This window comes from Myxine glutinosa, chromosome 1, assembly GCF_964187855.1.
Source record: "Myxine glutinosa chromosome 1, kmMyxGlut1.1, whole genome shotgun sequence".
Taxonomy (NCBI): Eukaryota; Metazoa; Chordata; class Myxini; order Myxiniformes; family Myxinidae; genus Myxine; species Myxine glutinosa.
Window position 1 is genome coordinate 93,919,528 of NC_136261.1, and position 13,108 is coordinate 93,932,635.

Sequence of the window (13,108 nt, forward strand, 5' to 3'; positions counted from 1 at the left end):
TAGAGCACATACCTCCGCCAGGTTAAATAGTTTATGTTTTGTATCCCACTGATAGGCCAGATCTGGATCCAGACCTGAAACAAAATCGAATCGGCTTGTTCCTGTCAACAATCCATCTCATCCACCTAGTTTTGTCATAACTTGTCCACAGCTTTTTGAAACATCATGCTATATATCGTTTTTGGCCCCATCTCTCAATTGTGAATAATAACTTCGAATTTTTATAAACTCTCATATCCGGATTCGGATCTTCACCAAAATCGATTCAATTCGTCCTTGTCACACGCCCAACCTGTCCACCAAATTTGGTGGAAAACCCAACGTCTGTCCACCTTCGATGGTGGAGGTAGTACGTGAGTTATTGGCCAAAGCTGCCAACATATGGAGGACCAGCATGATTAGTACAGAGTTTAAAATTGGATAATTTCGTTTTTTCAAGATTAAATCTTCCCAACTACAAAGGTGAGCATAATCATAGGTGATCTAAAGTTTATTCAAGTCGTTCTGAATCATTTGTGACACATTTGTTCCAGGATAGCCTGTTTGGCACTTGCATTTGAGCAGGTAGCGACAATGCCAAGACCCACTAATATATCTGGCTATTTCCACATTAAATGGTCGTTTTGACGGACCCTACTTTGAAGTGTATTCTTGACTGGATATGTTGGTCGAAGAATGTGAGGTAAATTCTGTTTGAGAGCACATGTAATAAAGTTATAATGGAAATAAAATCATCGCCGAGTAGTGCCTCGTTTCATTTGTGTGGGAGTGTATTGTATGAAAGAGTGTGATACAGAAAGCACTTTTTGTGTACTGTTGTATTGTACATCATGATCATGTCTCTCAGGTTGGCCCTGTTTGAAATCTGGGTGATAATTACCTTCGCAAAAGCGGAAGGTTATGTTTTGATCGCTGTGTATTTATTTGTATGTCTGTGTGTGTGTGTGTGTGTATGTTATTCGCATAACTCAAAAAGTATTCAACCGAATTGCATGAAATTTGGTGGGATGATTGGTTATTATACGGGACACATTTGATTAGATTTTGGGAGCAATCGGGTCAAAGGTCAAGGTCAAGGTCACGAAAAGGTCAAAATCGTATTTTTACCATAGCGCGGTCAATTTTTATCCAATTGGCATGCAACTAATGCCAAAATGTTCAGAATTCAATGCCCGATCTTGTGATATACGACATGACCCAGTGAAGACATTACCCTTGTTAGCGGTTGGGGGTCAAAGGTCAGGGGGGTCACGACCTTGCAAAATGTGCGTTTTTTGTCATAACTCGGTCAATTCTTATCCGATTTGCATGAAATCAGCACCAAACTGTTCACTGTTCTGTTCCCTACACTCCCATGCCAAGTACAGAACAGTAGCTGCGGCGAAGGTATGCGCTCTACCGAGTGCCCGTTCTAGTTATTTTAGTTATTGTTGAACACTACGGTCAGTTCTTTCAATTCAGTTAGAGTTCAATCTATTTCTGTTTCATAGTTTTTTTTGGAGAGACCGCAAAACTTCATTACCCACGTAATGATGTCCGTCAAAATATTGCGTGAGTAAGACAGCAGAGTTGTAAAATAGTCGGAAGATGTACACATTTTATGCTTGCAACAAAATATGCAGGGGTGCTTATACCTTCCGTTCACAAATGTCAAATAAGGCCTACTTTGTAAATCGCCTGTTCCGTCGTCCGTTACGTGGCGAGATTACCGATGCGGTGAGGATGGAAACCGTCTCTTTTCGTAGTATGGGTAGGGATTTTTTTATGAGATGTAGTGAATTTGGGAAAGCAGCATATTTATCGTGGTTGAAGAGGACTGGTATGAAACGAGAGCAATGTTTTTGGATGTTTTTACCACTTCCCATTTTAATTTAGGCCATCAATAAAACTCAGTAACATTACTCACGTAATTGCTTACCCATGTAACACATTGGACAGATCGTAGTGCCGAGATTCCCATGGAACTAGCGATTGTTTTGTGATGCCGGTAGTGGGTAAGTGAGGTCTGCTAAGAAACCGTGTTTCAATGGATTGTGCAGCGGTGCTCACCATGCTTACCGATTTGGGAATGACATGATATTACCCACGTAACAATTTGACGGACAACACACTTACGAATTAGTAACATTTTATTCATTAGTATTTACACTCCCACACAAATGAAACGAGGCACTACTCGGCGATGATTTTATTTCCATTATAACTTTATTACATGTGCTCTCAAACAGAATTTAGCTCACATTCTTCGACCAACATATCCAGTCAAGAATACACTTCAAAGTAGGGTCTGTCAAAATGACCATTTATTGTGGAAATAGCCATCTACATTCAGTTTTATAGTAGCAGCAGTTAAATATGCTGTTTAAGAGAATACCATTATTTGCTGCTGTTTTATTTCAGTTTGTTTATCATTTTCCTTCTTTTGCATGCTCATTAATAAGGATTTGTTTCCCTGAAATAAGATGGATCATCTGAATTTGTAAAAATTATCACATGTTGATTTAATTAGAGGCCAAATGTAGTGCTTAAATAATTTTAGAATGTTAAAATGAAGTTTTCTTGTGTATGAACATGGCATATTAACATATGCCACCACCAGTCGAGTTGAGGTTGTACAAAGAAACTGAGGCTGGGATAATATTAGGGATTTATTTCTGCAGTGTCCTATCTTGATTGGCCATTTATTACAATTAAGTATCATGGTGTGTAAAAAAACAAACAAAAAAAACACCTTTAGAGGCCATTTTTCCCCGCAAGCGGGGGTTGGCCTTTTTCGGGCACCGTGGTTGTTGTTGTTTTTTGGTCCCCTTTTTGAAGCAATGTTTTACGGCCGGATGCCCTTCCTGCCGCCAACCCTTTTTGTTGCCTTTTTACGACAAACGGGGAATTACCAGTGAACTGGTACTCAATTTGCCGACCTCGGAAGGATGACAGGCTGAGTCAACCCAACCCAAGTCAATGGTGTGTAAGTTGTGATATATTGTTGAGCTAACAATGCAAACACAAATTGTGTACACACAATTGAGTATCTAAATGAAGAAGAAAAATAATTTGAACAAATAGAAATGCCTTCCTTATTGACCTTTGTTATTCAATCTGTGACATAATAATCTTTTTCAGAGATTATGGATGGATGAACCTCCTCGTGCCATCGGACGCATAAGGCTGCCAATGCAGTTTCGTTGGCTGTGGGGCACAATTCTGGACAGGTCGCAACTCTGACATAGGATACTCAGCTGGCTCACACCCAGCAAGCTGGTACTCATTTTGCCTACCTCAGAATGTTGTGTAAATGTGAATGGTGTTATTGTGGCAGAGCTGGTTCTTCAACCCAGGACCTTAAGATACTAAGCCAGTTGACTTAACTGTTAAATCCACCACCGAGCTACTCTTTAAGGAATTTCTGATTTTGATGTCCCAATATAATCTGTTAGAGCGTGGGTGCTTCCGAAGCAGTTTCTTGGCAAACGTTATGTTGGGTTGTTTGCCATTGTCTTCCCAGTTTAAGGATATACATACATTGTAATGTTTTGTAAAATGTTACTTTTTAATAGATGGCCATTCTTTTTTCTTTTTTTTCACCATGTAAATCGACTGTCATTAATTTTTTATAAACCACAAACCCCTCCCCTACTTTTATATTGAGCATAATAATCATTTAAACATCTGGTTTTATGGTATTGCTTCCGAGGAAGGTCTACATCTTGTAAAAACAATGTACATTTATATAAATGTGATTCAAAAAGAAGAAAAAAAGATGAATAAGATTCCGATTCCATGGGTTGTTTTTTTTTGTTTTGTTTTTTTAATACAAGATCGAGGCTCGTGTAAGAGCTAACATCAATCAAAAAAAAAAACGGACAAATAAAACATATGATAAAGGGAGCGGGAGACAAGATGGGAAGAGAGGGAAGCACACAAGTACAACATTTGAGAGCAGGGACGTCAGGGGAACTGTGGGAGAGAGAGGGCTTTGGGGGAGGAGGCATGGAAAAGGAGGTGGGGGAGGGCGGAGAGGTATAAAACACATGGACACTGCTAGGACTTCCAGGAAAGAAGTCGGTATTTCAAAAAAGTAGATCTAGGGTGAATTAATGGGGGTAGAAAAGATCAAGGTTTTGGATGGGGGGGGGGAGACAAGAGATGGGGGTGAAAAGCTGTTTTAAAGACCTGGAGGGAGGAGTGGGATTGAAGAGAGTGAGGGAGTGTGTTCCAGAGGCAGGAGAAAAGATGAATGAAAGAGTGAAGGTGAGCAGAGAGACTTGATTTTGGCAGTTTCATTAGAAGAGGGTTGCTGGCAGATCTTGTGCGACTTGTAGAAATATTTGGGGGACAGCACACAGACAGAGCTGGGGGAGCAAGGCCGGAGAGGAGTCGGTAGAAGACAGAAAGACCACCAACCTGCCTGCGGTGAGTGAGTGAAAGGCCCTCAGAGTTAGCTTCATCGTGGGAGATTCAAATGATTCTAAAAGCGTTGGTTTCAACAGCGTGAAGCCGAGCTAGGTGTGAGGCAGGAGCACCAGCCCATAGGGGAGAGCAGTATTCCATTGAGCTGCGGAAGAAAGCCTTGTATGTGGTGAGGACTCTGAGGTGTGCCAAGGAAGGACTTCGCACGACGGAGGATGCCCAGTCGGCCACTGGCTTTGGAGGCCAGCTTGGAAATGTGTTTTTTCCAGGAAAGATCATGGCAGATAGTGAGACCCAAAAGCTTGAATGACAGAACTTCTTGGAGAGGATTGTTGAGAAAGTAGATGGGAGTGTTTTCCAGACGGTCTTTTCGAAGAGACATAGTGAAAGTGTGAGATTTGTCAGGATTGAAAGACATGTTCCACTTGTTTGACCAGTCTGTGACTTTTGTCCAGGTCTGCAGAGAGTGAGGAGGTTGCAGACTGCCGATCTGAGGGATGAGGTATGGAGCGGCAGAGAGAGGAGTCAACAGTAAAAAGATGGAGAGGATTTTCCAGAGTTGGAGAGATCATTGATAAAGTTCAGAAAAAGCATTTTAAAATGTGTAAATCGGTATAATAAATCTTGATATAAAAAAAAAATCGCACCCATGTTCGAAGGAAGCGTTTCATTTGGCATTTTAAATATGAAATAGGCAAAGCCTATAAACGAATGAAACCCATAAGAATTACCCTTTGGAATTACCCTTTAGAACCCATGAGAATTACCCTTTAGAAACCCTTAGAATTACCCTTTAGAACCCACTAAAATTAACCTTTAGAACCCTTTGGCATTACCCTTTAGAACCCCTTAAAATTACGATTTAGAACCCACTAGAATTACCCTTTAGAACCTACTAGAATTACCCTTTAGAACCCTTTAGAATTACCCTTTAGAACCCCCTAGAACCCTCTAGAATTACCCTTTAGAACCCCATATAATTACCCTTTGGAACCCCTTAGAATTACCCTTTGGAACCCCTATAATTACCCTTTAGAACCCACGAGAATTACCTTTTAGAATTACCCTTCAGAAACCTTTTAGAATTGCCCTTTAGAACCCTTTATAACTCACGAGAATTACCCTTGAGAACCCTTTGTAATTACCCTTTGTAACCCATTATAATTACCCTTTAGAATTACCCTTTAGAACCCTTTGGAATTATTCTTTATAAACCTTTTAGAATTACCCTTTAGAACCCCTTAGAGGTACCCTTTAGTACCCATGAGAATTACCCTTTAGAATTACCCTTTAGAACCCACTGGAATTACCCTTTAGAACCCTTTGGAATTATCCCTTAGAACCCTTTAGAATTACCCTTTAGAACCCCTGAGAATTACCCTTTAGAAACCTTTTAGAATTACCCTTTAGAACCCCTCAGAATTACCCTTTAGAACCCTTCAGAATTACCCTTTAGAAACATTTTAGAATTACTCTTTAGAAACCTTTGGAATTACCCTTTAGAAACCTTTTAGAATTACCCTTTAGAACCCTTTATAACTCACGAGAATTACCCTTTAGAACCCTTTGGAATGACCCTTTGTAACCCTTTGGAATTATTCTTTAGAAACCTTTTAGAATTACCCTTTAGAACCCCTTAGAAGTACCCTTTAGTACCCATGAGAATTACCCTTTAGAACCCCTTAGAACCCACTGGAATTACCTTTTAGAACCCTTTGGATTTATCCCTTAGAACCCTTTAGAATTACCCTTTAGAACCCCCAAGAATTACCCTTTAGAAACCTTTTAGAATTACCCTTTAGAACCCCTTAGAATTACCCTTTAGAACCCTTTAGAATTACCCTTTAGAAACATTTTAGAATTACCCTTTACAAACCTTTGGAATTACCCTTTAGAAACCTTTTAGAATTACCCTTTATAACTTTCAAATTACCCTTTGGAATTACACATCAGAATTACCCTTTAGAATCCTTTGGAATTACCCTTTAAAAACCTCTTAGAATTACCCTTTAGAAACCTTTCAGAATTATCCTTTGGAATTACCCTTTACAACCCTTTAGAATTACCCTTTATAACTCTTTAGAATTACCCATTGGAATTACACATTATAATTACACATTATAATTACACATCAGAATTACCCTTTAGAATCCTTTAGAATTACCCTTTAGAAACCTCTGGAATTACCCCTAAGAACCCTTTAGAATTACCCTTTAGAACCCCCTAGAATCACCCTTTAGAACCCAAAGAATTACCCTTTAGAACCCTTTGGAATTACCCTTTAGAATTACCCTTTAGAATTACCCTTTACAACCCTTTAGAATGACCTTTTATGACCCTTTAGAATTACCCTTTATAACCCATTAGAATTACCCTTTGGAACTCTTTAGAATTTTTGTGGTCCATTTAGTTTGTGGCCCAGTTTCATCAAAACCGTGTGCTTGGTTCAAGCGATAATGACTGAAGTATTTACAGACTCATTCACTCACTCACTCACTCACTCAGTCAGTCTTAAAGTCCAGGTGAGCTAAAAACGCTGTCTGCTGTGTTATTGTCCATTGATTTTTCATAATTTTGCACCTCCCTATAAATGCAATAATATAACAAGAAAGAGCAATCAGAGATTGCAAACCCTCGCCAGGAGAGTTCTTTACAATGGGCCATGTCTCAATTTTTTCTATTCAGCGCTTTCGGAGATATAGAGGTGCAAAGTTTTTCGATTTTTCCAATATGGCGGCCGAACCACGTGACCTATGACGTCATAATTATCATTAAAAATTCTAGAGGTGGAGTTGCACCTATGGTGAAAATTTCCTGTCAATCGGACCAACGTTTGCAAAGAAAATCATATTTATTCTGTGCGGACAAATAGACAAACGGACTCAAATGCAATACCCTCTCCTCTGGCGATGCCATCTGAGTACTAGGCTCCTAAGTTGTTCCAAGTCATTCCTTGGAAAACTAGAACTACCCACAACCTACAAGGCCTTTATCTGTAGCTCAATTGAGTTTTCCTTTCCCCTATGGGCTAGCACCACAGCATCTCATCTCTCTCCTGGATTCTGTGGAATCAAAAGCTAAAACATTATTCCCATCTTGAATGATGAGGCAGAAGCAGAAAGCCTGTGAACGTCACATCACAGAGAGGTGCTTTTTTATTTTACTGCCTCTCCTCCCATCTAGTTCCCTCTGTTCTATCGGCCCTCTGTCCCTACGTCCTTCAGTTCCTTCAGAGCTTGCATGTTATTCCCAAAATCCAGGCTTTTTGCCCACGTCCACTCTTTTGTCACATATTTCTCCAACTTGTGCAACTGCCTTCCAGAAACTGTTCAGTTATTTTTTGTGTATATATAGCCAAGGCTCGTGGAAGAGCTAGAACACAGAACAGATCATGACGCAACATAAAAGGAACAGCAGAATGAGAAGGTGGAAATGCCAACGGCAGGGCCAAAGGAGGCAATAGATGGAGACAGACAAACAAGGGATGCAGGTAATGATGAGGGGTAGGGTAGAACGCAATGGGTAGAAAAGATGGATACAGAAGGAAATTTTGGGTGGGGTGGGAGTGGCTTAACGGGTGTAGAAAAGATCATGGTTTTGGATGGGAGGTGATTTGAGATGATGGTGAACAGCTGTCTTGAAGACCTGGAGGGAAGAATGAGATTGAAGAGTGTGTGGAAGTTGTTGGTCCCACTGGTGGGAAAAAAGGAACAAATGAGTGGAGGTGAGTAGTGTTTCTGGATTTTGGCAGTTTCATGAGGAGGGGGTTGCTCCTGAAACTTGTGCACCCTACAAATACCTGGGGGTCAAAGCACGGAGAAAGTAGAGGGTGCAAGACCAGATAAAAGGTGGAAGAAGACAGAGACCACTGACCTGTCGGCGATGCCAAAGTGATAGGTCCCTAGACTCAGCTTCGTCACAAGAGATTGAAATGATCTTGAAGGCCTTGGTTTCCATGGCGTCAAGTTGAACAAGGTGTGAGGCAGAGGCACCAGCCCAGAGCAGATAGTAGTCTTTGGAAAGCTCCTTGGTTTTCATGTTTGCCTTGTTGGTTTACCAAGTGAGTTGCACCTTAAAACTCCTTAGATAAGTGGGGGAGATTAATTTTTAATTTAAAACACTGAATACATACAGGTGAAACCTATTACACTTATAGTCCTTGTGCCCACCGTCGATTTTTGAAGTTTGCCTACCAAAAAAGAGGGCAAGTCGCCACTATATTTTTCAGTTAGAATTATATATTGCCTGTATGAAAAAATGTGATGGACATTTGAATTCGGTAGCTAAACCCATTTTGGTGGCCATTTTCCAAAATGGCCGCCAATTTCATATTTCATCAATTTTCATATTTCATATCTCATAAATTTGGCCGTAACTTTTAATCGGCTGGTCTGAGGCACATGCTCCGCGACATAAGATATGTTCAGTATGTCATTTGGCATATTTTAAAGTAAACTAAAAGGAAATTGGTTAACTAGCTGTCGAGATAATTGAGAAAATATGTCACAAATGTGCAATTTCAATGCAAAAATGCCCAACAAAACCTGATATCATTGCAATATATATTACATTTTTTCATATACAAGCAACATGTAAGACTAGCTGAAAAATATAGTGGCGACGTGCCCTCGTATTTGGTAAACAAACTTCAAAATTCGACGGTGGGCACAAGGACTATATCTATATATTTAAATATAAATGCATCTATCAAACCAGCAAAATGACATGTGGTGATCTCTGCCTGAAGCTTACCCACGACAGTTGGCAAGAAGTTGAAGATCTCAACTCAAGCCAAGAAGAGGCTGATACACGCCTATTGCTGCATGCCAAACATGCCGCAGACAGCTATTCATCCCTGATCTGTGTCACCGAAGACACTGATGTCTTCATCATTTGCCTCGCACTGAGTAGAGATATCAACAGCAAACTCTTCATAAGACGTGGAAACAAATCATCAGTCAGGCTTGTCGACATCACCAAACTGGCTGCAGCACTGGGACGAGATGTTTGTACTGCCTTATTGGGACTTCATCCATGGACTGGATGTGATACTGTCAGCTCACTTGCTGGGCAAGGAAAGTTGAAAGCGTTGAAAATTCTCCTACGCGATGAGAACTTCAGAGAAGCCTTTGCGTCACTTGGCAACAACTGGCACATCTCAAACGAGTTATTCAATGTCATTCAAGATTTCACATGCCAACTTTACTGCCGCAACACTAAAATAAGTGAAGTAAACGAGCTACGATACCAAATGTTCCGTAGCAGAAGCGGGGAAATCGAGTCCGGACAGCTTCCCCCATGTGAGGACACACTTCGACAACACACACTTCGAGCAAACTACCAGGCTGCTATCTGGAGACGTAGTTTGATTAACTCCCCAGACATTCCCAATCCTATCGCAGGTCATGGATGGACATCAAGTGGAAACGGCATTCCAGTTATAAAGTGGATGACAGGTTCCCCAGCTCCAGAGGTCGTGATAAGTCTCCTGTCTTGCAAGTGTGCTCGATCTTGCCGGCCATCTGACTGCACATGTATTTATCAATGCACTCAAATGTACAGAAGCCTGCAAGCTGTTGACATGCTCCAACATGGTGAATGACGAAGAATTTCTACAGGTTGAAAACGTTTCGTCGGATAGCGATGATGACTGAACACACATTGTTTACATATAAAGTCTGCAAGAACATCAGAGGCCTACACATATTCATCAATCAAAGGCGTGCCTTCTAGATGGATCTACGTGGGAGATGCAGGTGGACTTGCACCAGAAGCTAGCCTTTCCAGATATTGTGCATACAACCCTTCGGCCAGATGTTGTTATCTGGTCAACTCAGTGAAAGATCATCATCATGATAGTTAGCAGTCCCATGGGAAGAAGGCTGCGAGGAGGCCTATGAGAGGAACAGTGCCAAGTACGTCGAGCTGATGGAGATGTGTCAACAGAGGGGCTGGAAGACATGACTATTCCCTGTGGAGGTGGACTGTCACGGATTCCCTGAGCAGTCATTTTAGAGGATGTGCCAAATGCTAGGTATTCGAGGAAGGCAGAGGAGGACAGTTATACGCAGACTAGGAGAGCAAGCAGGGAGGGCGTCATGCTGGTTATGGTATCGTCGCGAAGATCCCCATTGGAAGCCGCATAAAGACAAATGGGTCGAAACGTCCAGTGACAGTTGGCAACCATCTGATGATGTCAGCGGTGAAACAATAAGGGTAGTACGACGAGCAACCGGGGGCATACAACTCCCAGAAGTCAGACGATACAAGCCTGACCAGAGTACGAACAGACACCATCATCGGTAAGTGGATTATTATATCATGTATATGAAATGACTGCAATCAAACGTATATCATTCTTCACCTGAAGTAACATAAAATGGCTCTACGTTAGATTGATGAAATATGAAAATAGCGGCCATTTTGGAAAATGGCCGCCAAAATGGGTTTAGCTACCGAATTCAAATGTCCATCACATTTTTTCATACAGGCAATATGTAAGGCTAACTGAAAAATATAGTGGCGATTTGCCCTCTTTTTTGGTAGTCAAATTTTATCTGGCTCATGGACTATTATTACACGGTTTAACCTCTCAAACAAATAATTTGATCCTGAAGTGATTTTGGGGTAATTAGGCAAAGGGGTTGAATACTTATGCAACTAAGACATCTGATTTTTATGCCTCCGCCGACGAAGTCGCCAGAGTCATTATGTTTGCAGGTTGTCCGTCTATCCTCCGTCCATCAGTCCACGATAGGTTTTCATTCCCGCGATAACTTGGGAATGGCTGAAGGGATCTTAGTCAAACTCGGTGCAGGTATGTATAATGAGGTAAAGATTAATTGATTAGATTTTGGGCCACGAGGTCAAAGGCCAAAGGTCAGAGGTCATGTTAGGTAAAAATCCTGTTACCACGATAACTTGTGAACCAGTGATAGGATTCTGACCAAATTTGGTACAATTATGTGAAATGATGTAAAGATGAACTGATTAGATTTTGAGGTCAAGAAGTCAAAGGTCAAAGTCTGTGATATGTTTATAACTTGAGAACGGCTGAAGTGATCTAATTCAATCTTGGTACATGTATGTATAATGATGTAAATATTAACTGATTAGATATTGGGGGCAAAGGTCCCAGGTCAAAGTCTGCAATAGATCTATAACTTGAGAATGGCTGAAGTGATCTAATTCAAACTTCGTACAGGTATGTATAATGATGTGAAGATTAACTGATTAGAATTTGGAGCCAAGAGGTCAAAGGTCAAAGTCTGTAATATGTCGATAACTTGAGAACGGCTAAAGAGATCCAATTCAAACTTGGTACAGATATGTATAATAATGTAAAGATTAACTGATTAGATTTTGGGGTCCCGAGGTCAAAGGTAAAAGGTCATGTCATGTCAGGTAAAAATGTGATAACTTGTTAACAGCTGAATAGATTTAAATCAAACTTAGTACAAGTATTATAATGACGTAATAATGTGGGTGGAGGCATATCGGTTGACGTCGTGAGGTCGAAGAGTTTCGTTATAGTCTGTTAATCTAGAACTTATTCACATTTTATCTGCATTTTTCACTATATAACGTAGGCGTAGTTTGTGAATACTCTATATATTAAGTTTGATTTGAAAGCATCATTAAATAAGCTCAGGTGGCATCAAAATGTGAAAACTTTGGAGGGGGGTTAATACCTTTGCATGCTACTGTAATTACCACCTCACATACTTTCTTCCAATTGCCCAAGTTAATCCTAAAAGGTAAGAATTGACTGAAGGAGTGAGCTTTTTTAAGTTCACACAATAAAGTGGTGGAGAAGGTGGTAAATTAAAAGGGGACATAACAGGTGTGGATGAGTATACAAGGGGGTGGAGGGAACAAAATAATATAAAATGGACAAGTCAGGAGACGACGATGGTTCATGAGCGAGCGGTACTCAATGACAAAGGACGGACTATAACCGAAACAGGCCCGGACTGGGGGGTCGGGGGCCGACGTGGCAGGTGTCGGCCCCCGACATGCGGTGTACATGCCTATTTACAAAGGGCCCCAATGCGCTGCGTGCACAGGCCTTTAAGAGTCAGCTGTACGTAATTGTGTGTGGTGCTGGCCTGGAAATGTCAAAACGAAGGTTACTGATCTTGAAATGAGATAGAAAATAATGTATAATCAGTTATGAGGTTAGTTAGCTACACAATACCGAAAATTCGGTTCGATTCCTACAACTTTGAAAAATTGACCATTGGGACCTTCAAAGGTCAAGGGTCGAAGATTCTGAAATTTGTTGGAAAACTTGTATTTCATTATGTATGTGATAAATATAAGATCATGTACGACATTTCACCCTATCAGGAAGCAAACAATGTAATAAAACCATCAAAAATCGACATTTCTAAATTTTGTGACGTTGTGACCTTGACCTTGGGGCGAAAATGAAAAATCGAGCTCTGTGGGGCCAGACACATGACATTGGCCTAACCAATTACTGAAACCCCTGTCAGATTCCACCAAACCCCTCGGAGAAGATGTAGCTTTAACTCGATTACCCCTTAAAAAGACATCTTTTTCGGGCGTGGCTCCGCCCACAATGGGCGCAATACGCCCACTCTAGGCAGGACACAGCTAGATCATGATATCAACCTCCCACCCAAGTTTCATCAAGATCGGATGATATCGTCGGGTAGTTATGCTGGAGACAGACAGA

The 13,108-nt window shown here is 40.9% G+C and overlaps 1 protein-coding gene across 3 annotated transcripts in view; it reads right to left on the reverse strand.

Annotated features, from left to right (window-relative positions):
- Nucleotides 1-13,108, reverse strand: part of LOC137426438 (circadian locomoter output cycles protein kaput-like) — a 225,003-nt gene that overhangs the window by 47,287 nt on the left and 164,608 nt on the right. The window lies entirely within an intron of this gene.